This window comes from Monodon monoceros, unplaced genomic scaffold, assembly GCF_005190385.1.
Source record: "Monodon monoceros isolate NGI ecotype Baffin Bay Population unplaced genomic scaffold, NGI_Narwhal_1 Super_Scaffold_14, whole genome shotgun sequence".
In the NCBI taxonomy this organism is placed as follows: Eukaryota; Metazoa; Chordata; class Mammalia; order Artiodactyla; family Monodontidae; genus Monodon; species Monodon monoceros.
In genome coordinates this window covers 8617991-8644481 of record NW_021703770.1, presented here as the reverse complement: position 1 = coordinate 8644481, position 26491 = coordinate 8617991, and the positions used below count along the sequence as shown (strand labels likewise).

General features: G+C 44.0%; 1 long non-coding RNA gene and 1 other non-coding gene across 2 annotated transcripts in view; one reads left to right on the top strand and one right to left on the bottom strand.

Moving 5' to 3' along the window:
- LOC114895257 overlaps positions 1-26491 on the top strand; it is a 113136-nt gene that overhangs the window by 4896 nt on the left and 81749 nt on the right. The window lies entirely within an intron of this gene.
- TRNAG-CCC lies at positions 25247-25319 on the bottom strand. Its single transcript has one exon. It is a non-coding gene; the product is annotated as a tRNA-Gly (tRNA).

Here is a 26491-nt window from a genome sequence, read left to right as displayed (position 1 = left end):
GGAGGCAGAGCTGGATGAACTTTCCTATTGGTCTCTGTTTCCTTCTTTCCCCATCCCTTCTCTGCATACATAAACCAGAATGAGCTTTTTATTTTTCAATTATTTTTAGATTGTTTAAAATATTTAAATACACAGAGTGTGAAAGTCGCCATTTTAATGATTTTAAAGTGTCTAGTTTAGTGGCATTTAGTCCATTCACAGTGTTGTGTGACCATCATCACTCTTTAGTTCCAGAACATTTTCATTACCCCAAAAAGGAAACTCCGTATCTCCAGTCACTCCCCATCCCCTCTCCCCCTGGCAACCACTAAGCTGCTTTCTCTCTCTATGGACTTGCCTATTCGGGGTCTTTCCTATAAATGAAATCATACAGTATGTCTTTCTTGGTGTGTGTCTGGCATGTATTAGTACTTCATTCTTGTTTACGGCCAAACAATATCCCGCTGTATGGATATACCACATTTTGTTTTGCCATCATGCAGTGATGGACATTTGGGTTGTTTCCACCAGCCAGAATGACTTTTTCGAACAGAAGTCAGATGATGTTATTGTCTTCTCTCCCCCCACCCCGACCCTCCCATAGCTCCCGATCACACTTGGGACCAAATGCAAGTCCTTACCGAAACCCTAGTGGCCTTACCTCCTCTGGCCTCTGGCTGCCTCCCCACCCCCGATCACTGTTACCCCCTTCAGGGCAGCACTGGCCTCTGGGAAGCTCCTTGCACACACCCAAAGCCCCTTCTGTACCTTTGTGCTTGCTTGCTTTGCACACTCCTCCCCAGATAGCCCCCCGCTCCAATCTCTACTAAAATGTACTCCCCTGCCCCCCATGTAAAACTCCACCTCCGGCTCTTTTTTTTTTTTTTTAATAAATTTATTTATTTATTTTTGGCTGCATTGGGTCTTTGTTCCTGCGTGTGGGCTTTCTCTAGTTGTGGTGAGCGGGGGCTACTCTTTGTTGCTGTGCACGGGCCTCTCATTGCAGTGGCTTCTCTTGTTGCGGAGCACGGGCTCTAGGTGCGCGGGCTTCAGTAATTGTGGCACGTGGGCTCAGTAGTTGTGGCTCACGGGGCTCTAGACATGTGGGCTTCAGTAGTTGTGGCGCACAGGCTTAGTTGCTCTGCAGCATGTGGGATCTTCCGGGACCAGGGCTTGAACCCATGTGCCTTGCAGTGGCAGGCGGATTCTTAACCACTGCGCCACCAGGGAAGTCCCCACCTCTGGCTCTTTATTTTGCTTTTTCTCTTCAGAACATGTATTACTACCTGGTTTTATATTACCGTCATCCCTAGGTGTCATGGGGATTGGGTCCAGGACCAGTTGCAGACACCAAAATCCGCAGATTCTCAAATCCCATCGTTGGCCTTCCGAGTCTGTGGACTTGGCATCAGCAGATACAGAGGGCCAGCTTTGTTTATTGAAAAAAATCTGTGGCCCTGTGCAGTTCAAACCCATGTTGTTCAAGGGTCAACTGTATATATAAATACATATAATTGTATATTGTAGATGTAATATATTATTATATTGTTCTTCTGTAGAATATTTTTTTCACTAGGATGGAAGCTTTTGTTCCATGTCCTACAGCACTGTACCCTGGGGACTTAGGATAGATGTTACCGGCATGAATACTGCCGAGGACTGAGGTTTGCTCATTTGCTGACTCCACTTTTCATGAGAGGTTCTAGCATCGAAAACTTGCATGGGGCCTGGACACTTAGATTCTCCGTGGAGCCCTGGCCCTGAAAAGGAGAAGCAGGAGAAAGAGCTTCTTCTTGTCCTTGAGGAATTTGTAAACTAGCTACACACAACTTGCAAGTAGAGAAAAATTCAAAGCCAGAGAAGGACTGACTAGGGTGGGGAGGGGTGATGCAACAGAGGTTCCCATCCAGGCTGCAGAGCTCCTGGTCCAGGAGGCTCACACGCTGGGCTGAGGCCAAATTTTGGTCACTTGCTAGCTGTGTGGCCTAGAGGAAGACATTGAACCTCTCTGAGCTGCTGGTTTGCGGTAAGTGCAAAAGAGACAATGGTGGGCAAATTGTTTATTAATAGTAAGCAGATCAATGCTAATTATTTTCATTGTTTATATCTGAGTTTCTTCTTGATGCTGAATAGCAAAGTTTGGGTTCTTTGGGTGCAAGCAACAGAAACAGGACTCTGGCTTCCTTAAATAAAAAAGGGCTTTATTGCAAGGATATTGAGGAGTTCTCAGAAGTGGAGAAAGGCTGCAGAACCAGGACTCTAAAACGATAAAGACTGTTTCAGCTATAGGGATTTAGGTAAAACTTGAGCCCATGAAAGGCTTGTTGGTGGAATCTACTCCGCCTCTATTCGAGGAAGAGAGCATCTGACTGGCTTGGCTTAGGCTCAGTGCCTACCTGCTGGGCAGGGGGAGGAAGGTCACCTTGATTGACAGGCCCACCAAGAGCCATGAAAGGGATGGTTCCTTAAATGGAAACTGAGGCTTTTTATCAGGAAAGGGAGCAATAGATGTTGGGTAGGGAAAAGAGATATCGATTAAAATAATCAAAGCACAGCATTTCCTGTGTACCTGGCCTTGTGCAGGGCTCTGTGGGGAGCTGAAGCAAAGCAAGTCTTGATGCTGAGGGTTTTTGATTTTTATTGCACGTAGAGGGAGTCAGACTGGGGGTTTCTAAACTTGGATATTCTTTAATTCCACAGTGTGTTAGGTCTGCCTGTTTGCTTAAAGTTCCCTCTTTGCAATTCACACGATTAATTAGGCGTCTGGCCTTGTGTGGTTCAGGGTGAGAACATGCTGTTAGCTCTCCCGACCCTGCCACGCCGCCCCCTCGCCCCCAATTCCTTCAGAGAGTGAGGACTCTCTGCGGAGCTGGCTGGCTGCTGCCTGCTCTCCTGTTCTCTCCTGACTCAGGAGCTGCCTGGTGTCAGAAGCCACTTCTGAGTCATCCCTGTGTAATCTCACCTTGGGACAATGGTGAATAGTTGGTGCCTTTTCATGTTTCAGGGCACATCCTGAGATGAAAGCAAAGCATGGGTGCATTCCCGTTTCCTTTGGACTTACAGATCCTTTGCCCAGCTATTAAAACGTTAACAAATAACGTTTATGGTTGCTTTTATGGTTAGGAAATGAATCCAGTCTCATTATGGTGAACTTAAAAAAAAAAAAGAAATCAAGTATTATCCTTCATCCCGTTACGGTCCTACCATGCAGTGACATCATTTTGGGGCCTATCTTTTGTCATTCTACTTCAGTGCGCATACATACCAAGACATATAAAATATATGGCATTCTTTCTAATTAATTGACACATTGCAATTTTTCTAATTTATAGATATTAGTTAATATTTATTATTATTACTATTATTAATAAATTCTGGTGTTTATAGAGTCTTTTGCCATTGGACCCTCAACATTGCTTTCTCAGTTTGGTTGAACGAAGGAAGAAATGCACTGTTAATTTGGATCGTCAGGATGGGAAATGAAAACTGAGGCCCGACAGTGTGATGGTTAAGAGCTTGACTTCTGCAGTAATAGTCTCTAACGTTTATAAAGCCTTTCCTCTGTGTCAGGTACTATTCTAAGCACTCTTTTATACTAAGTCATCTATTCACAGTGAGCAGTGAGGGAGGGAGGATGAGGAGGAGGAAAAACCACGCCTGTGTTTCTCCTTTACTCTCTCACTCACTGGTAATTCTGACGCCAGATGTGTGGGTGTTCCACACCTAGCAATCCGCTGACACCCGTTGGGTGTCCTCTAGTTCAGTGCAGTTCTGACACTAACCGGAGTTAGCGCAGACTCCACAGTTTAAGGGCTCAGTCCCACCAGACTGTCCCCACCCCACTCAATGCCTGTTGCGAATCCAGGCTGTCATCTGTGCTTCTGACCAACTGGCTATAAATCAGATGTTCCCATGACCCCCTCTTTGGGTTCAGTCATTTGCTAGAACACCTCACAGAGCTCAAGGAAACACTTATGTTTACTGGTTTATTATATAATAAAGGATATGATCAAGGACACAGGTGAGCAGCCAGATGAAGAGGTACATAGGCAAGGTCTGGAAGGGTCCCAGGCCCGGGAGCTTCTATCTTGGTGGAGTTGAGGTGTCCTACCCACCCATGTGCTAACCCATGTTAGCACATGGGTTCACTAACCAGGAAACTCCTCGAATCCCACATTTTGGGGATTTTTGTGGAGGCTTTATCACATAAGCATGACTGATCATTAAGTCAGTCTCCAGCCCCTCTCCCCTTCCATGGAGAAGGGGCTGAAAGTTCCAAACTTCTAATCATGGCTTTGTCTTTCTGGTGACCAGCCCCCGTCCTGAAGTTATCCAAGAGCCCACCAAGAGTCACCCCATTAAACAAAAGACATTCCTGTCACCCAGGAAATTCCAAGAGATTTAGGAGCTCTGTGTCAGGAACTAGGGTCAAAGGCCAAATATTAGAACAAAAGATGCTCCTACTGTTCTTATCACTTAGGAAATTCCAAGGGTCTTAGCTCCATGCCAGGAGCCAGGGACAGAGATCAGTATGTATATTTTCTGTTATTTCACATTGAAGCACACAGAGGTCACATAACTTGCCCAAGGTCACAGAGCTGCTGAGCAGCAGGACTTGGCCGTGAACCTGGCCGCCTGGCTTAGGTGGCCGTGCTGTGCTGTGCTGGCTGTCCAGAGGATGGGGCTTCACGAGGGTGGGACTGTGTTTCATCCACTGTTCCATCCCTCAGTGTCTCCCACAGATGCCCGTTAAACATTTGTTGAATAGATGAGTTGGTTTTGAATCCTGGCTCTACCTCTTCCAACCTATGTGAGTTTGGGGTCTTAACCACTCTGAGAAATTGGCAGAATCCAGGGGCAAGTTCTGTCCTCTTTCCCTTCAAAATGTGTTCTGAATCCAGTCCCTTCTCACCACCCCCATCCTGTCATCTTGGACCAAGCCATGGTCTTCCTCACTAGGACTTTTTTTTTTTCTTTTTTGCTGTACGCGGGCCTCTCACTGTTGTGGCCTCTCCCGTTGCGGAGCACAGGCTCCGGACGCGCAGGCTCAGCGGCCATGGCTCACGGGCCCAGCCGCTCTGCGGCATGTGGGATCTTCCCGGACCGGGGCACGAACCCCTGTCCCCTGCATCGGCAGGCGGACTCTCAACCACTGCGTCACCAGGCAAGCCCCACCAGGACTTTTGTTTTTGAATTTTATTTTATTTATTTTTTATACAGCAGGTTCTTATTAGTTATCTATTTTATCCATATTAGTGTATACATGTCAATCACAATCTCCCAATTCATCCCACCACCACCCCCCCCCCCCGCCGCTTTCTCCCCTCAGTGTCCATACGTTTGTTCTCTACATCTTTGTCTCTGTTTCTGCCCTGCAAACAGGTTCATCTGTACCATTTTTCTAGGTTCCACATATATGCGTTAATATACGATACACGTTTTTCTCTTTCTGACTTACTTCACTCTGTATGACAGTCTCTAGATCCATCCACGTCTCTACAAATGGCCCAATTTTGCTCCTTTTTATGGCTGAGTAATGTTCCATTGTATATATGTACCACATCTTCTTTATCCATTCATCTGTTGATGGGCATTTAGGTTGCGTCCATGACCTGGCTATTGTAAATAGTGCTGCAATGAACATTGGGTGCATGTGTCTTTTTGAATTATGGTTTTCTCTGGGTATATGCCCAGTAGTGGGATTGCTGGGTCCTATGGTAGTTCTATTTTTAGTTTTGTAAGGAACCTCCATACTGTCCTCCATAGTGGCTGTATCAATTTACCTTCCCACCAGCAGTGCAGGAGGGCTCCCTTTTCTCCACGCCCTCTCCAGCACTTGTCTGTAGCTTTTCTGCTGATGCCCACGCTGACTCTCACCAGGACCTTTGCTAGGGCCTCGTAGTTAACCTCCCTACTTCAACCCTTGCCATAGTCTACTCTTTACCCAGCAGTCTGAGTAATTTCTGAGACCACAACAAAGATCCTATCTCCCCCTTCCCCAATCCTCTCATAACTTCTTATCACGCTTGGAATAAAGTACAGGCCCACAGGGTCTTTCATGACCTCACGTCTCCCTCCCCAAGCTACCCCATCTTCCTTGCTCATGTTCTCTGATGGCATAGACTTTTCCTTGGACACAGCCTGCTTCTGTTTCAGAGCCTTTGCACATACTGTACATTAACTGATGTCAGTGTAAGCATGGAGCACCACTGGGCTGTGGACACAGGTAACCTGGGTGGAGTGGAGCGGGGAGGGAGGATCACTGATGTTTTCTCTGTGGGTCGCCGTGTTGTGTAAGTGGTTTTGGTGAGCATGCCTTAATTTTGCAGTTTTAAAGAGGAATTTAATAAAGAGGGAAGAAGTCCCTTTTCACAGCCTCCATTTCTCTTGGCTGGGGACACATGTTTTAGACCCCTTTATAGGCAAGCTTCTTGGCTTTCTGTTTCCTCCTCATCTCCCGCTCCCTCCAAAAACCACTACAGTCATGTTTCTCAGCCGCATTGCTGTTCTCGAAGCCTTACCAACTACTGCCTTTTGATTAGGCCAAGGGCCCTTTTCTGGTTCTGATCTCTCAACTTCTCAGCAGAATTCAGTACTGTCGACCACTCCCTCATTAAAATTAAAAAAAAATTTAATTGTGGCAAAATATACGTAACAAAATATACCATATTAACCATTTTATGTGTATAGTTCAGTAATGTTACATATATTCTCATTGTTGGATAACCAATCTCCAGAGCTTTCTTCATCTTGCAAAACTGAAACTCTATATGCATTAAATAACAACTACTCATTCCCTTCCCTTGCTGCCCCAGGTAGCCATCATTCTGCTTTCTGTCTCTCTAGAATTTGACTACTACTCTAGCGACCTCATATAAGTGGAATCATGCAATATTTGTCACCTTGAGACTGGCTTCTTTCACTTAGTGTAATGTCCTCAAGGGTCATCCACGTAGCAGAGTGTGTGTCAGAATTTTCTTCCTTTGTAGTGCTGAGTGTTATCCCAGTGTATGTATACACCACATTTTGTTTACCCATCCATGCATCGATGGATGACACTTGGGTTGCTTCCACCTTTTGGCTGTTGTGAATGCTGCTGCTATGAACACGGGTGCACAAATATCTCTGAGCACTGCCTTCTTAGAAATGTGGTTCCTTGCCCTTAGAGACAAGATGGTGGAGTAGAAGGACTTGAGCTCATCTCCTGTCATGAAAACACCAAAAATCCCAACTAACTGCTGAACAACTGTTGACTAAAAAGACTGGAACCTGCTGAAAAAGATACTCTGCATCCAAAGACAAAGAAGAAGCCACACTAAGACAGTAGGAGGGGCGCTTTCGCGATATAATCAAATCCCATACGTGCCAGGTGGGCGACCCACCAGCTAGAAAATAATTATATTGCAGAGGTTCTCCCACAGGAGTGAGAGCTCTGAGCCCCGCACCAGGCTCCCCAGCCTGGGGGTCTGGCATGGGGAGGAGGAGCCCTGGAGCATCTGGCTTTGAAGGCCAGCGGGGCTCGAGTGCAGGAGCTCCACAGGACTGGGGAAAACAGACTCCACTCTTGGAGGGTGCACACAAGGTTTCTCATGCATTGGAACCCAGGTCAAAGCAGTGACTGCATAGGATCCTGGGCCAGACCTACCTGCGGGTCTTGGAGGGTCTCCTAGGGAGGCGGGAGTCAGCTGTGGCTGACTGTCGGGGCAGGGACACTGCTGGTGGAGGCCCCAGAGAATATTCATTGGTGTGAGCTCTCCTGGAGGCCACCCTTTTGGCACTGAGACCTGGCCTCACCCAACGGTTGGCCGGCTCCAGGGCTGGGACGCCTCAGACCAAACAGCCAACAGGGTGGGAACACAGCCCCAGCCATCAGCAGACAGGCTGCCTAACGTTGTCCTGAGTGTGCAGCTGCCTCTAAACATACCCTGTGACACGGCCGAGCCCACCACAGGGACAAGACCCAGCTCCACCCGCCAGTGGACAGGTATCAGAAGCAAAAAAACTACAGACCTGCAGCCTGAGAAATAGAGACCACAAACACAGAAAATCAGACAACATGAGACGGCAGAGATATGTTCCAGACAAAGGAACAAGATAAAACTCCAGAAGAACTACGAAGTGAAGTGGAGATAGGCAATCTGCCTGAAAAAGAATTCAGAGGAATGATAGTAAAGATGATCCAAGATCTCCGAAAAAGAAGGGAGGCACAGACTGAGAAGATACAAGAAATGTTTAACAAAGAGCTAGAAGATTTAAAGAATGAACAAAGAGAGATGAACGATACAATAATTGGAATGAAAAATACACTAGAAGGAATCAATAGAAGAAAAAATGAGGTAGAAGGACGAATAAGTGAGCTGAAAGACATATTGCTGGAAATCGTTGTTGCGGATCAGAGTAGTGAAACGCGGTTTCGTCTATTTCTTCTTTGTCTCTGCCTCTTCCCTCTCCTCCTCTTTCCGACAAGTTTGGTATCATTATTACCCTCTTTTACATACAAGGAAACTGAGGCACAGCATGATTAGGTAACTTGCTCCAAGTCACACGGCTTGAAAGTAGGAGCTGGGACATATGACTCAACATCAAAAAAACAAATAACCTGATTTTAAAAATGGGCAGAAGACCGGAATAGACCTTTTTCCAAAGAAGAAATGCAGATGACCAACAGGCACATGAAAAGATGCTCAACGTCGCTGATCATCAGGGAAATGCAAATCAAAACAACAATGAGAAAAAAAAAAAACCAAAACAACAATGAGATATCACCTCACACCTGTCAGAATGGCCATCATCAAAAAGAACACATATAACAAATGCTGGAGAGGGTGTGGAGAAATGGGAACTCTCACGTCCTGTTGGTGGGAATGTACATTGGTGCAGCCACTGTGGCAAACAGTATGGAGGTTTTTTAAAAAACTAAAAATAGAGCTACTATATGACCCAACAGTTCCACTCCTGGGTATATGTTTGAAAAAAACAAAAACACTAATTTGAAAAGATACATGCACCGCAGTGTTCATAGCAGCATTATTTACAATTGCCAAGATGTGGAAGCAACCTAAGTGTCCGCCAATAGATGAATGGATAAGAAGGATGTGGTATATATATACAACAGAATACTACTCAGCCATAAAAAAGAATGAAATTTTGCCACTTGCAGCAACATGATTGGATTTGGAGGGTGTTATGCTAAGTGAAATAAGTAGAGGAAGACAGATACTGTATGACATCACTTACATGTGGAATCTAAAAAATATAACAGACTAGTGAATACAGCAAAAAAGAAGCAGATTCGCAGATATAGAGAACAAATTAGTCATTACCAGTGGGAAGAGGGAGAGGGGGAGGGACAATACAGAGGTAGGAGAGTAAGAGGTACAAAGTATTATGTATAAAATAAGCTACAAGGGTATATTGTACACAGAGAGAATCTAGCCAATATTTTATAATAGTTATAAAGGGAGCATAATCTTTAAAAATTGTGAATCACTATATTGTACACCTGTAACTTATATAAAGCTGTATGTCAACTATACTTCAATAACAAAAAAAAAACCTCTTAAAAAATCTCTTAATAAAAAAAGAAAGTGGGAGCTGGGATTTAAAGTCAGGTAGTCTGTCTACAGAGCCCCTGTTCCTAACCATTAAGTTCTCCTTTCTCTCAAAATCTGTATCTCCTGCCCAGTTCTCTCCCTGAATTGCTGTTGCTTAAGCCACCCAATCTGTGGTATTTTGTTATGGCAGCCTGAGCTGACTAATACAGACGGATATGTCCAGGTGGCTTATTTATGACTTGGGGTGTGTTCTGAATAGTTGAACATCCGTTCTGATTGGTTGGCTTCTGTGCTCTTCCAGTTGTAAAATATTCTGAGTATTACCCCTGCACGTAATTATAGGCTAACTGGCCTTACCCACCCCACCCCTGTGACAGTGATCTTATTGAGGACAAAGACTATGTCTTACTCATGTATGTTTCCCAGGGCCCCAATAAATGTTTATTGAATGACCGATTCCATCTTATTCTTCCTCCACAAACAAAAAGGTCTTTCTTTTGAAGGACATAAAGTCCTAGGTATCCCTATGTGGTTTAATATCTCTGTCCTCACCCTTGCCTTGATTTTCTGGGTGTGTTTATTGGTATGATTATGGGTAGGGCTAGCCCTGGGCAGAGGGTCCTGCCCCACATTGAAAATGTGGCCTGAGGAGCTAAGCCACAGGATCTGGATGGAGGAAACTCAGATGTCATCATGCATGCAAGTGCCTGCGCTGTGTGCATTGCAATCAACTTCTGTGTAATGGTGAGAGAACTGGGGGCTTTAGAAGGTAGAAAAACATTTAAATATGAAAGAAAACCTTATTCTTCTAGAGTAGTGGGGTGGAATAATAGAGGGACTGCAGACTCTAGCATCAGAAGATCTGAGTTTGGGTCCGGATTCTATTACTTAACAAGTCTAAGTTAGTTATTATCAATACTTACTAAACTGCGTTGTTTACATGAGCATCCACTTTTTGTGTTGTAGGTTCTACGGGTTTTGACAAACATGTAATGACTTGTACCCACCATTGCAGTATCATACAGAATAATTTCTCTGCCCTAAGAATCACCAATTCTTCACCTATTCATCCCCGTCTCTCCCCAAACCCCTGACAACCACTGATCTTTGTGCATACACTTTAAATGCGCAGTGTTCCTGCCAACTAGCAAATGCCTCGTTCTCGGTGCTGGAAATCTTATTTCCTTCTAATCCCCCCACCCTGGGTGAGAATATGCAATAAGGCCCGGAGAGTTTGTTCTTCTCCCAGGGGCATTCATTGCTTTGCCTCCCCATTGTAAGACTACAGTAGAATAATAATGTCGATCCTGCAGGGTTGTTATAAGGATTACATATACGAAAAATGAAAACCTCTCCAGATGTTAACTATCACTGGTGTCTCTAATTTTGATTTTAGGTAGCTCCATCAGAGAGAAGTTAGTATTTATTTTAATATGCAAAAGGGTTTGCTAAGCAAACGTAGGGACTGCAGGGAAATGTTTAACTTAGAGAATGAGCTTTTAAAAAACAATTAGCAACTGCCACTTGTGGATTAATGTGCCACCCGACTGCGCTACTCCCCCAGGCTTAGTCCTCATCTCCCGTTCTCCTCCTGCTCTGTCATCAGCGAACACATTTATCTTTCATGGCTTCTCTCATTTCTTGTTGGATACATTCCAGATCTGTCTGGCGTACTATCCTGTCACCTGAGTCCTGGTCAGTATCTTTGACTGTTTGCTGGGAAGTTCCACTCAATGTCCTGCCTTCACATCAATTCAGAAAGGTGGGCTCCTCTGAGGATGTAGAGAAATTGAAACACTTGTGCATTGTTGGTGGGAATGCAAAATAGTGCAGCTGCTATGGAAAACAGTATGACAGTTCCTCAAAAAATTAAAAAAAATAGAGTTACCATATGATCCAGTAATTCCCCTTCTGGGCATATACACAAAAGAGTTGTAAGAGGGTCTTGAAGAGATATTTGCACACCCATATTCATTGCAGCATTATTCACAATAGCCAAAAGGTGGAAGCAAGCCATATGTCCATTGGCTGGTGAAGGATAAACAAATTGTGGGATACAAAAACAACAGAATATTATTCAGCCTTAAAAAGGAAGGAAATTCTGACACACACTACAACATAGATGAACCTTGAAGACATCACGCTAAATGAAAAAAGCCAGACACAAAAGGATAAATACCGTATGACGCCACTTGTATGAGATTTTCAGAGTAGGCGAACTCAGAGAAACAGAAAGCAGAATAGTGGTTCCCAGGGGCTTCTTGGGGGAGGGGGAAATAAGGAATTGTTGTTCAATGGGTATACAGTTTCAGTTTTGTGAGAGGAAGAATTTCTGGTTAGACAGCAGTGTGAATATGCTTAACGCTACTGAACTGAATACTTAAAGATGGTTAAGATGGTAAATTTTACGTTATGTGTATTTTATCACAATTAGAACAGCTAAAAGCCTAGCTCCTGGGACTTCCCTGGTGATCCAGTGGTTAAGACTCCACGCTTCCAGTGCAGGGGGTGCGGTTTCAGTCCCTGGTCGGGGAGCTAAGATCCCACATGCCGTGTGGCACAGCCACAAAAACAAAAAGCAAAACATGAAAAACAAACAAACAAAAAACCTAGCTCCTGATCTCAGCTCAAAAGAGACACATCCTAGCTTAGGGAGAGGGGTGGAGGGTAGTGGTTATTGGTGTGGGACCTGGTGTTGTCCTGCTGAGTTTTAATCCCAGCTCCATGGAACCTTGGCCAAGTTCCTTAAACTTCTCTATGTCTGTTTCCTTGTCTGTAAAGTATAAATAATATGCTTATTTCACGAAGTTATTGTGAGTATTAGGTGAGTTAATCCACATACAGGGTTTAGAAGAATGGTTGGCATGTAGTATGTGTTCACTAAATTGTCAGCTATTATTATGTGGCCCATGTCCTGGAAGCACCTGCCTTCTCTTCTCCACCTGTCTGAATCTTCCACATCTTACAAGTCCCAGATAAAATTTCCTCTTCTTATTAAAAGCTTTTCTGACCATCCTCTTCTCCAAACAGTCATAGTATTTAGACTGTAGCACTCACTTATTTAATACTGCTTTGTATTATATATTATAGTTATGCTACATGTATGTAATCAAAGTGCTTTTGAAAGCCACTGGAAAGAAGTGTGAAATGATTAAAATAGTGAGATCTCTGAGGAGTTGGAGCTGGGGAAAATGACCACTTATGTTATATGTGGTGGATGCTGGGCTCCCCTGAAAGCAGAGCCTGAGATGAGAGCTTGAATGCAGCTTGGGAAGTGATTTCAGGGAGTAGGAGTGAGGGAGTGGGGAGAATGAAGGAGAAAAAGCTGATTTAAGAGCATCGTGATGGTCAGTTTTATGAGTCAACTTGGCTAGGCTATAGTGCCCAATGGCTTGTTCAAACACCAGTCTAGATGTTGCTGTAAAGGTATCCTTTAGATGTGGTTAACATTTACATCAGCTGACTTTAAGTAAAGCGGATTACCCTCCACCGTGTGGGTGGGCCTCGTGCAATCAGTTGACGGCCTAAGAATAAAGACTGAAGTTTTCCAAAGCAGTGGCAACTCTGCCTCTAGCCTGCAATACAGAACCCCTGGCTGGGTTTCAGTCTATGAATTTCAGACTCAAAAGTGCAATATCAGCCTTTATCTGAATCTCCAGCCTGCTGGCTTGCTCAACAGATTTTGGACTTGCCAGCCCCTACGATCGCATGAGCCAATTGTTTCAATGAGATCCCCCTCACTATGTATATATTCTGTCGGTCCTGTTTCTTTAGAGAATCCTGACTAATACAGGTATGCTGTCAAAGTCACTGCTGTGGGCAACTGTGGCTTGATTGTGACCCAGCCCTTCTGAGGACCGTCAAAAAGCCTTTCACATTTGTCTGCTGAGAATTTACCCTTAGAAGGATTGACGTTTACCTCTGGCTTCTGCCCCCACTGGTTGAGGCTGCACCTGGGGGTGTTACCTCCTTGGCATTTCTGGGCTGTCATGCAAGTTTGATGAGAAGCTTCCTGTTGGTGTTTGTTGGTGTCAGAGACGCTCTGGGGACAAATGCTTTGGGCTCTCAGCAGAGACCTCGTGGGACCATCCAGCAGAGCTTTCCCCATGAGGTGGCAGAGATGGCCATTAGCCATTCCAAATTTACAGTTTCCCAGTGAGGTAAACTCAGTGGGAAGAGATCGTTTACGTTCTGATAATCTTGGCTTGAGTCCCAGAATTGCCTCTAATTGTCTGTGTTTGGGTCCTATGCCCACTCTGAATAATCCCTTTGGCCAGGGAATTGAAATTGTCTCATTAAACAGGTGTGGGTCAGGTGTCTCCCCAAACCCAAGGACTGAAGGCTGGGGTGGGGAAGCAGTTTCCCAAGGAGATGATGAGCAGGCAGAAACCATGTCTATTATATCTATCTGTTTTTTAAAGTGAATGTGTAGGAAATTACAATAACTATTAAATAACAAATTTGATTTTCTTCTTCTTTTCATCATATACTCATTTCTCCAATAAATAACTGGAGTTGATATATGGTCACATATAGAGGTATCTTGTCAGACAGTACTCCTGCTAGGTTTCCTGGGAGGTTTTTTGATTCCTAAGAGTTTGCTCTTCTGCAATATTTTGAACATTTCACCAAAACCAGATTTTCGAATCTACCGCTGGTTATTTAATCTATGCTCCCTGATCAGCGAGTGCAGGAGGAGAATCTCGACAATGTTTTGGTGTTTCTTACCTTAGTAAGCTGTTCCTTCTTCCTGTGATGTTCGCTTGTGCTATCGGGTGTACGTGTCAGATAGAGGCAGCTACAATGCCATTATTATTTAGTCTCAAAACGCCTTTCCTCTATGGTTTTGATTAAAATTGTCTATTTTAGGAGTAGTAAAATCTGCATTTATTAACCATTTGTTATGCACCAGTCCCTGTGCTAAGTGATTTCAGCATTACCTCATTTAACTTTCACAGTGCCCTCCAAATGGTATCATTATGTTCCTTTGAGGAAACTGGCATTTAGAGGAATAAGTCTAGCCAAGGTCCACCTGCGTTTTCTCTACCACATCAAAAAAAAAAAAAAAAAATCTGAGTAACCCCCATGTAGTTTATCTGTGACCTTTTAAAACTAAAACTTTTATTCATAATTAAGGGAAAATGTATGAAATAAGCATTACTTAACTTGCATGTAACAGTCTGTGTAGTTAGAATTTTTTTTTTTTTTTTTGGTCGCGCTGCCCAGCGTGTGAGATCTTAGTTCCCCAACCGGGAGTCAAACCCACACCACCTGCAGTGGAAACACAGAGTCTTAACTACTGGACTGCCAGGGAAGTCCCTGTGTAGTTAGAATTTAAACCCAGGCCTATCAGACTCCACACACTAAAGGTTTTCCTTTTTGTATATATTTTCAAACAATATAAAAGAGTAAATAGTGCAAAGTTTCACTCCCACCCCAACTCCCAGCCACCCAGCTCACACATCTGCAAACAGCCATCATCACTTTTATTGGTTTCCTTTTAGAGTTTATGCAAATATATTATGTATTTATAACACATAATATTTTCTTTCCTTTACTGAAAGCTAATATATTTTATTTATTTATTAAAAATTTTATTGGAGTATAGTTGATTTACAATGTTGTGTTAGTTTCAGGTGTACAGCGAAGTGATTCAGTTATAGATATAATGTATCCACTCTTTTTAGATTCTTTTCCCATATAGGCCATTACAAGTATTGAGTAGAGTTCCCTGTGCTATACAGTAGGTCCTTATTAGTTGTCTATTTTATATATAGTAGTGTGTATATGTCAATTCCAATCTCCTAATTTATCCCTCCCTGCCCCTTACCCCTGGTAACCATAAGTTTGTTTTCTACATCTGTGACTCTGTTTCTGTTTCGTAGGTAAGTTCATTTATACCCCTTTTTTTTTTTTAGATTGAAAGCTAATATATTTTACATGCTATTATGCATTTTCCTCTTTCCAGGAATTTCTCACCTTAACAACATAAATTCTTTCCGGAGCGGTTCATAGAGTGTCCTCATTTTTTCCCCTTATGGTTGCATAGTATTCCATCGTATTGATGATTCATAGTATTTACCCAGTCCTCTATAGCGGACTTTTTATCTTTTGTTATTCCAGTGCAGTGATTATATTTGTGTACACATCATTTCATACACATGCGAGTATGTCTGTAGGATAAAGTGGGATTGCTAAGTTACAGGCTATGAGCATTTATAATTTTGACAGGTGCCACTAAACCATCTCCCACAGTGCTCATACCAGTAGACGCTCCACCAGCAAGGCTGAGATTGTCTCTTTCTACTCAGCCTCACCAGCTGAACAGCTTGTCTGATAGATGAAAAAAAAAGTGGTACCTTAGTGCAGTTTCGGTAGGCCTTTCTCTTATTATGCCTGAGATTGAGCATCTTTTCATAGGTCTAAGGGCTAGTCCTTTACCCTGTGCCAGTTCTCTTAGCCGTGACACTAGGCTGCCTCCCATTTCCTGGATACTCCCGCCCCAGGCTTCATTAGGGGAACTAGGGTGACATGGTAGGCAGAGCTCTGGACCAGGAGTCAGCTTCAGCGTGCTGGTCCTGGTTCTGCAGACGCACTCCAAGTTGAAAGGACTCTTGGGCGCTAACACGGTGGCTTCTTGAATCCCTTCCAGTCCTGCAGTTAGGGGTGTCTAGAACAGCCATCTCCAGGAGACCTGATCTCCCTCTGCAGTTCTGCCACTTCGTCTTTGTGTCCTTTCTGCTTGAACACTTCCTGACGGGGGGTGCAGCTTCCTCAACGGCACCGTATTTGTTTTTCTGGATAGCTTCAATTTGGGAGCTTCGTTCCCCGTGGAAAATCAGTGACAGGAGTCCATTTTCAGTGAAATTTGAAACTATGATAGAATCCTATTCTTCCTTTTGGAGACTTCCGAAAAGAGTTTGACCCCTCCCTCCCCTGGATGTGTGACCTTGAGCATAACATTGGACCTTCCTGGGCCTCAGTTTCTTCCTGTAAGAGGACAGGTTTGGCCTCCTATCGGCCCCTGCTCCTCTGTGACATTAACTCCACTCAGATAGGCTTAACCCATAACGGGGGTGGTGGTGGGATTTATTGGAAAATGCAAAGTAAGCGGGGGCTCCCAGGTTGGTTTGACTCAGTGGCTCAGTGATGGGCTCAAGACTCAGTTTCTTCCAGGCTGTCTGCTTTGCGTCCGCAGAACTTCAGCTTCAGGGCAAAGAGCAGACACTGTCTCAGGAGAGCAAGGATGCTTTTTTCCAGAAGCTCAGTGAGCCTCTGCCTGCCACTCATCAAACAACACTGGCCCATCCACAGCAAGCCCATCTCTGAATTGGTACCTGGGGCCAGGGAATGGGATGCCTGACTGGAGCTGGCACGGCAGGCACCGGCTTTTCTACAGTAAAGGGGCTGTAAGAGGGAGGTGTGGCTGTCCTTGTGAAAATGGGGGTTTCTTACCAAAAGAAGCAGTGAATGCAGGGCGGGGGCTGGGCACCCACAGGGTGCACTTCAGGGGTGGATGAGTTTCCTTTCTGGTTCTAACACTTTGTGATTCTGGGTGGATGAAATCCTAGATGTGATTCTGATCAAATGAGGAGAATTACTTAATGCTGTTGTCCTCAGTGTACCTTTTATTCCCATGTCCGCTTTTATTCCCATCTATTTCCCTAGATGCTGGGGTGGACCCTGCTTACATTTGCTCTGGAAAACCCTTGCTCAGAAAACTTGCGGACTAGCTTACTTATGAAGTAACAGACAAATCAGTGCTTGTTTAACAAGAGAACCTGTCCTCAAGGGAGAAAAGATGTTCAATTTCTTGCTGAAAGAAAATAACTTCCTGTAAAGGCTCGTACTTGGGGTGCTGTCTGCTAGTTGTTGAACATTTCCACTTTTCAATATGCAGCCTCAGGTGTGTGTGTGGGGGGGGTTTGTGGTGGTGCCTTCATTAACTGGCTGAAGTATATGGGAGCACTTTGATCGAAACTTGCTTTACTTCTTTGAGCCTCAGTTTCCTTATCTGTAGAATGGGATAGTAACTCCTCCACGGTTGTAAATTCCTTATGATATTGCCAGCACCTACAGCACAGCTTGTGGCACACAGAATGCATTCGATAGGTAAATACTTGTTAAGTAAGTGAATGTTTCTTTTGCAGGGTTGCTATGAGGATTAAAATGGGATAATACACACACTATAGTGCTCAGAGCAGTGTCTGACACACAGAAGGCACACAACACATAGCTGCCCTTATTTTTACCATTATTGTTATTATTACTTTTGATTACCATTATTTATTTATTATTATTACTTGTTGTTACCATTACTATTCATGATTACTTATAATTACCACTGTGAGGAACAGCATGAGGGAGGGCTGATGGAATTGTCCTTGGTCACTAAAATCCCTCTGCCTGGCCCCTTGGGCGAATCTGGTCGCTTTCCCTTTGTCCTGCTGCTGGGGGACCCACCAGTGATTTCTCACCCCCAAGTGGGAAATCCCTGAGCTTGGAGGCTGAGCCTGCCGGGAAGGCTTTAAAATGAGCAGAAATCACAGTGGAGTCATCTCCACCCTCCCTTCTCCAGCCATGCCACCAGGTCTCAGAAGGCATGGGCTCCTCTGGGTTTGACTCACTTTAAATTCATTTCAAATTGGTTGGGGGTTTTCCAACTAATCTGAGCTGCCTGCTCAGTCTGCAACCCGTGACCCAAATCCCTCCAGCCGAGACTAAGCTGAACCAAGAGGGAGAAGCTCTTTGCCCCAATGTGGAAAATAGCATCAGGGAAGGGGGGGGCACTCCTGCCCTCCCCTTGCTCCATTGCCCACCTCCTTAAGATCACAGTGAGCAGCTTATCATTTTCTGCAAGCCACGCTAATCGTCTTCCACTTTTTTTTTTTCCTTTTCTTTTGGCTTCTTAAATCAAATCCAACTTGTCACCCAGGTGCTGGGCCCAGGCAGAACCAGTTTCAGGAGGAAAGAAAAGGCCACAGAGTTCCACAAAGCTGATTGCTTTCAGGCGGGCGGACCCGCTCATTTGTACTCTCTGCACGGTCCTAAGAGGGGCTCAGTCTGGAAGCTGGCTGCAGCAGGAGCTGGCTCCCTGAGGAGAGAAGATGGGAGTGTTGGAGGAAAGGAAGGAGGGAAGGAGAGGGGGAATCGGGGAGAGAGGAGAAAGAGAAAAACAGATAAGGTGCCTGGGTGTGATCTCATTTAACCTGCTCCACGCCGCTGAGAATTCATCATGTTTGCCCCATTTTTTGCGGATGAAAGGAGCTTGCCCAAGTCTCCTAGCTAGGCAGGGGTGGGGCCTCCAACCCGGTTCTGCTCATCTTTCAAAACTCTTGGATGAACTCTAGTCCCGTGTCATGCCCCATGGGAAAGGGTTCCCCGGTCAAGTAATTGTGGAAACCGTAGAGTATTCTGTTGTCCTGCTGGAGATTCAGAGTTTGCATTAAGGAATTAAGGACCCTGAGGAACCCTGCAATAAGGAAATTGATTTGATTTGGCTTAATCTAGGAAGTCCCAAAGAATACAATCCCCTGCTTTCTTGTATATGTATATATATGTCTCTATATGTATGTTTGTATCTCTTCCTCTCTATTAAAACTACAACTTCACACTTGTACCTCCAATTCTAATGCAGCAGCAGTGGTTTCATCCCAGGCTTCCCCATTCTATATTTAAAACCCTCTTCTCTGACAGTGAGCATATTGAATCTTATTTATTTAATCCCAGAATACACATTATATCACTGTAGAATTGCTAACCTATACCACTGTGAAAAACAAACCCACTACTTGAGTTTCAATATGTGTTTATAGTTCTTTTTGTCTTTAGCCTGAGGATATTTGGTCAAAATAATGTATCCAAGATTTACCCGGGTTCTTTTTGTTGCCCTTCTTAAGTTTGGTTATGTTATTTATTTGACATACAGCTAGGTTCATTGATGTCTATTTGTATTCCATTTTGCATTTTCTCCCTTGACCTTTTTGATTTTTTTTTTCCTCGAGTATTCCCCATCTCTTTGACTCTATTTCCCATCCTTCCGTCCTTTCCATCCCATTTCCACCACCCCTGGGTGTAACTAATTTCATCAGTATCTGATGTATTCTAGTGATACTTTTCTCTCGAGTTAGCAGATACATATGGTTTTTCTTTTAATTTCCCTTTCTTACATGAAAGGTGGCATACTATAGATAATCTTTTGCATCTTCTGGAAATCATTTTAATTTTTAAAACTTTTAATTTTTTAACAGCTGCCTAGCTCTCCATTTTGTACATGTACTGTAATTTCAACCTTTTTCTTTTTTTTAACACTTGTGCAACCCAGGTAGTTTGTTTCCAACATTTAGCAATTATAAATGCTGCTGCAGTGAATAACCTTGTGCATATGTATTTTTGCAGTGTTGGAGATACCTTCAGGGTAAATTCCTAGACCCGGGGTTGCTGGGTCAAAAAGTAAATAAATGCATATGTACTTTCATCAGCTATTGCCCAAATCCTCTTCAGTGGTGCTGTGATAGTTTGCATTCTCACCAGTAGTGTATTAGATTGTGTGTTTCCCCACAGCTTTGCCCAAAGTATATGTTGTCATCCTCTTTAACTTTGCCATTCCAGTGGGAGGGACATGGTTATCTCATTGTGGTTTTAATTTGCATTTTCCCAATCCTGAGTGAGGCTGAATATCTTTTCCTATGGTTAAGGGCCATTTTTATATATTTCTTTGTGAACTGTCTATTCAAGTTTGTCCATTTTTCTGTCAGGCTTTTGGTTTCTCCCCTGCCCTTTTTCAAGAGTATGTATCAGGGAAATTAACCCTTTATCTGTGATAAAGTTTGCAAATGTTTCCTCCTACTTTGTCAGTAGCATTTTGACTTTCTTTATGGTGTTTCTGTCACACAAAAGTTAAAACAAAATTCTTCTGTGGTCAAATTGCTCAATCTTTTTTTTTTTTTTTGGCTGTGCTGCACAGCTTTGAGGATCAGGATCTTAGTTCCCCGACCAGAGATTGAACCTGGGCCCTCGGCAGTGAGAACGCCAAGTCCTAACCACTGGACTGTCAGGGAATTCCCTCAATCTTTTCTTTTGTTGCACTTGGATTTTGAGTCACAATTTGAAAACCTTTACCTACTCCCAGGTTGTAAAGGAACTCACCCATGTTTTTTAATAGTACTTGTGTGATTTTATTTATTTTTTACATTTAGATCTCTGATCCATTTGGAATTTATTTTTGTGTATGGTGTGAGGTATGGATCAATTTTATTTTTTTCCCCATGGTTACCTGATTATCTCAGCACCATTTATTAAAAGGTCAATTTTTGCCTTTGAGTGTTTTTAAAAAACACTCTAATAATCCATTTTAGGATAATTATTCTATCTAGATAAAAAATACTTGGCCAAAGTTTCTGGCTAGAATCTACCCTCCAGATTTATTTCATTCCTGGTTGACGTTACTCTGACCAATGGCTGGCTAGCTTAGCACCTGGCGTCACGCTAAGCTGGCTTTGTGATGACAAGTCTGTAGCAGGACACGGCCCTGTGGCCAATTTCAGCATCAGAAGTCTGCCCTCTGGCCTTGTGGATTGGTTCCCATGGTAGCTTTCCAATCTCCCGCCTCTAGTTATTCCCCCAATTTGAAACTTTACCAGCTTCCCTTAGCCCTTGATTGCTGTGGTCTGTTTTCCTCTTTGGTCTCTAAAAACTCAGGGCATTCTTTTAAACACTAGTTTCAAAGTTTGCTGTGCATTATTCTTGTTTTAAATTTGTATGACCCAATGAAATGGAGAAGAGATGAAGGGACCAAGAGAGAGAAGAATATTTCTTCTTTGCCTTTCCCTTGGAGTTCCTCTCATCTGTCTAAAGTGATGTTACGTTAGAGAACCTGGAGGCACATTCATTTCTTTGTATAGTGAGCACTTACTGAATACCTACTGTATGCTAGTCCTTGGGCTAGCCCTGGACATAATGGTGGCAAGGCACAGCCCAGGCCTTCTGGTGCTCATGGTCTAATAGGGAGGGCTCAGATGGCAATAGATAATGAAGCTATTATATAAGTAGATAATAACAATGCAATGTGTTCAGTTGTTTGGTAGAAGTATAAAATACTGTGGAAGTAATACGAATAGAGAAATCTGTGGTTTGAGAGTTTACAGGATGGGAATGGAAGCTGGAGAGAAGTTTTCAAGATACCCTCTTCAATAATAGTAATACAAATAGGTACTGTTGTATGGTTAGAAGGTCCTTTCACCCCTAGTGTGTCACTTGATCCTCAGAGGACTACCATCTGTTAGGTAGTAATGTTCCTTCCATTTTGAAGATGAGGGAACTGAGGCTTGAAGAAAAAGAAGCAAAACTGGGATGTGAGTCTAGAGCCTCTATCCCACTGTCTGTTATTCCTTTTCCATAGCCCACCCCCTCTGGGTATGTTTTTCTGGCTTGTTTTTCCTGGGATCGGACAGACATTGGCACATACAGCCTGAATTCTTTGAGGGTGTGGTTCACTCTCCATGGCCCACCCCTGAGTAGGTGGAAACCAATTAGCCATTTGCGTCCCATCCCTCTCCTCACCCCTCCCCATCTCCACTTCTCTCTCTCTTCTCAGTTTTCTCTTTAATAAAGAGGGAACAGTAATAGCAATAAAATCTCCTTCAGAGGGCTCAGAACCAAGGGAGAAAATGTATGTGACCTGGGTTGGAAATTATAAAATCCTACCCCAATATGGAAGATTATCGTAATTATCTCCACTGGCACATGCTCACAAAGAACAGGCAACAATATCCAGTAACAGCTACTATGCTTTGGTGGGTTACTGTGCACCTGCTGCTGTGTCAAGCACTTTATATACAATATCTAATTTAGTCCTTGTAACAACCCAGCAAGGGAGGAACCCTCATCCTCAGTTTACGCATAAGGAAACCTCAACTTGGACAGGTGAAGTCACGCAATCAGGATTTGAATTCAATGTGATGTTAAAATCTGCTTTCCAGAGGTGAGGAGAAAAGCCTTCTGGTTCCTTCCACTCCGTGCCCTGTCCCGTGAGCCTCACCTCCTTACTACCAGCCTTTCCCTGACTATACCTGTTTTACACACCCAGCCCCCTGCCTCGTGCCTCTGCTGCCAGCAGGAACACAGGATGGACCTGAGGTCAGGAGGAGGGAACTTGGTTCCTCCCAGGTCTGGGGAACAGCTCAGAGGCTGGCCGGACTGCCATCCCTTTTGGGGTGCGTGCTGACCCCTCAAACTGGAGAGTGAATGCCGTCAGCTCCGAGGACCCGGGCTGAGGAAAGACGAGGACAAAGGATGCATGGGCAGCAGCTTTCTGGATGAGTGACCAGGCATGTTTGGGGCTGGGTTGTCTCAGGCTTGAGGAGCCTGGTGCTTCTGCCACCACCCAGTGCCATGTCGTGATTGTCTGCAGCGATGTCTGAAAGCCCCAGAGACATCCTTAAAGATATTTGGAATATTTTGCTTGCTCTTCAGGTATTTTTGTTTTTTTCTTGGAAAGCTTTGGCTGCCTGATTCTCAGGGGCACATGGGCCGCTTTCCAACATGGCTGGCCAGGGCTGTAGGGGAAGGAAGAGCACTGGCTTGGGGTGTCAGTCAGAGCTGTTTGGGTGCAGAAGACAGAAGTCAGACTGTCTCCAGCTTAGCGTAAAGGGGGGGATCTGTGGACAGTGCAGGTGACCGAAGGAGGTGTGGTAGAATGAGTTGGGCAAGGTCACCTGTGAATAGTTTTCTGAGCAAGGAGCCTCACATACTCTCCATCCTTCCCTTATCCTCTTTCTACACATCTTTGTGGAGTTCTCTTAAGGTATATGTAGATCAGTGTGCCCATGATTGAGCCCCTAGGGTGGTGTGAATGGAAGGCTGCTCAGAGGAACTTCTCTTTGACTTTGCAGCTTGGTGAATCCCCACTGAAAGAACTTGGCCAGTGCTGCTTCACTGGGAATGATTGCTGGTTTTGTGGGGAGTCAGAGCAGGAGAAAGCTGAAGGAGAGAGTTTTCAAGTCCATTACCTGGGCCCGAGAGGAACCCAGAGTCCTTATCACCTCATCTAGAAGAGAATATGTAAGGAGCGAGGGCCAGAAATAAGGGGAGACCTGCCCCTCTTGTTTCCAACTGGCCAGGAAAAGACACCACTGAATTCCTCAGGAAGAAAGACCATGTGAGTCTGGCTGGAAACAACCGTCCAGCTCACCATGTGTCTCTGTCCTCGGTAATCACCATCTAAAGAGAGTCAATGTAAAAAACAAACAACCCAATCAGAAAATGGGCAGAAGACCTAAGTAGACACTTCTGCAAAGAAGACATACAGGTGGCCAAAAAGCACATGAAAAGATGCTCAACATCACTAATTATTAGAGAAATACAAATCAAAACTACAATGAGGTATCACCTCACACCAGTCAGAACGGGCATCATCAGAAAATCTACAAACAACAAATGCTGGAGAGGGTGTGGAGAAAAGGGAACCCTCTTGCATTGTTGGTGGGAATGTAAATTGATACAGCCACTATGGAGAACAGTATGGAGGTTCCTTAAAAAACTAAAAATAGAATTACCATAGGACCCAGCAATCCCACTACTGGGCATATACCCAGAGAAAACCATAATTCAGAAAGACAAATGCAAGACTTCCCTGGTGGCACAGTGGATAAGACTCCACACTCCCAATGCAGGGGGCCTGGGATCAATCCGTGGTCAGGGTACTAGGTCCCACATACATGCTGCAAATAAGAGTTCGCATGCTACAACTAAGGAGCCCAGGAGCCCCATCTAAGACCTGGTGCAACCAAATAAAGAAAGAAAGAAAAGAAAATCAATGTAATACACCATACTAATAGGTTAAAGGTTAAAAACCACATGATCATCTCAACAGACAGAAAAAACAGAAAAAGACACATGCACCCCAATGTTCATTGCAGCACTATTTACAATAGCCAGGTCATGGAAGCAACCTAAATGCCCATCAACAGACGAATGGATAAAGAAGATGTGGTACATATATACAATGGAATATTAGCCATAAAAAGGAACGAAATTGGGTCATTTGTAGAGACGTGGATGGACCTAGAGACTGTCATATAGAGTGAAGTAAATCAGAAAGAGAAAAACAAATATCGTATATTAACGCATATATGTGGAATCTAGAAAAATGGTACAGATGAACCTGTTTGCAGGGCAGAAATGGAGACACAGATGTAGAGAACAAACGTATGGACACCAGGGGGGGAAAGTGGCAGGGGGTGGTGGTGGTGGGATGAATTGGGAGATTGGGATTGACTTGTAGACACTGATGTGTATAAAATAGATGACTAATAAGAACCTCCTATATAAAAAAATAAAATAAAATTCAAAAAAAGTGAAAGAAAATAGAGATGGTATTTAAAACACATTGGTGGCAAGAAGATTTACTTCCATTGCTCATGGCCTCAGGATTTTCCTAAAGATGCTTTTTAGTTTTCATTGTGAAAAATCTCCCCCTCCCCATGACATCTTCTCCAGAAGCTCAATGTATTAGTGACCCGTTGCTGTGTGACAAATTACCCCCCAAACTTAGTATTTTACATCTTTTTTTTTTTTTTTTTTAATATTTATTGCTGCGCCAGGTCTTAGTTGCAGCACGTGGGATCTTCGTTGCGGCATGCGGGATCTTAGTTGTGTCATGTGGGATCTTAGTTGCAGCATGCGGGATCTTAGTTGCAGCATGTGAGATCTAGTTCCCTGACCAGGGATCGAACCCGGGCCCCTTGCATTGGGAGTGCAGAGTCCTAACCACTGGACCACCAGGGAAGTCCCAGCACTTTACATCTTAAGACAACAGTTAATGTGGGTCAGGAATCTGGGAGCTGCAGGCTGGTGCCTCTGGATCAAGGTGTCCCATGACAGTCAAGCTGTCACATGGGGCTACAGTCATCGCAAGATGGCCTCATACCCTTGGCCTTATCTTTAGACCGTGTTTTCCTGGAAATGCTGTGGATTCGATCTTTGCTTAGAAGACATTTCTAAATGTTAGCAACCTTTACCACCTATAAAGGCTGAGAAGTTGCCAAACCATCAAGTCCTTTCTCCCTTTTGTTTTCAGCCCTTCCCTCAGTTTGTCTCTCTCTCTCTCTCACATTTTACCATATGCAGCAAAAGGAAACCTGGCAGTATCTTCAACACTTTTCTTGGAAACATTCTTAGCTAGATAACCCAGTACATTAGGCATATTTTCTACTTTCCTCACAGCTGCAGGTGAGAGCGTTGCTAAGCTTTCTGCTACTGCGTATCAAGTAGCCCCTTTATTTCAGTGGCCAATAAGATTTTCTTCAATTTCTTTCAAGCTCTCACCGTAGTATCCACAAAGACCAAAATTCTATGAACAGTTGTGAATTGAAGATGCTTCAAGCTTTCATTAACCCTGCTCAAAGCTTATTGTTTGGTTCCAGAGCCACACCCACATTCTAGGTTTTTGTTACATTCAGTGCTCCACTCTGAGTACCAAAGTCTGTGTTAGTTTTCTGTTTTAGCATAACTTGAAACAAAAGGTTATCTCACAGTTTCTGTGGGTCCAGAAAGCAGGAGGGGCTTAGCTGGATGTTTCTGGCTCAAAATCTTTCATGAGTTTACAGTCAAGCTGTCAGCCAGGCCTGAGATCTCATCTTAAAGACAACTGGGGCTGAAGGATGGGCTTACAAGTTCATTGATGTGGTGGATGTCAGGCATCATCCCTTCACAGGTTGTTGGACTGAGAGCCTTAATTCCTCACGGGCTGCTGGACTGAGGATCTCAGTCTGTCACTGTGTCATGTGACCCTCTTCACAAGGCTGTTCACAATATGGCAGCTTCTTTATTCTGGTATAAGTGATCCAAGAGAGAGTGAAAGAGAGAGCGAGGGTCCCTAATGGAAGCTAGTCTTGGAAGTGACATGTCACCACTTCTGTCACATTCAGTTACTTAGACACGAGGCGCTAAATCCAGCT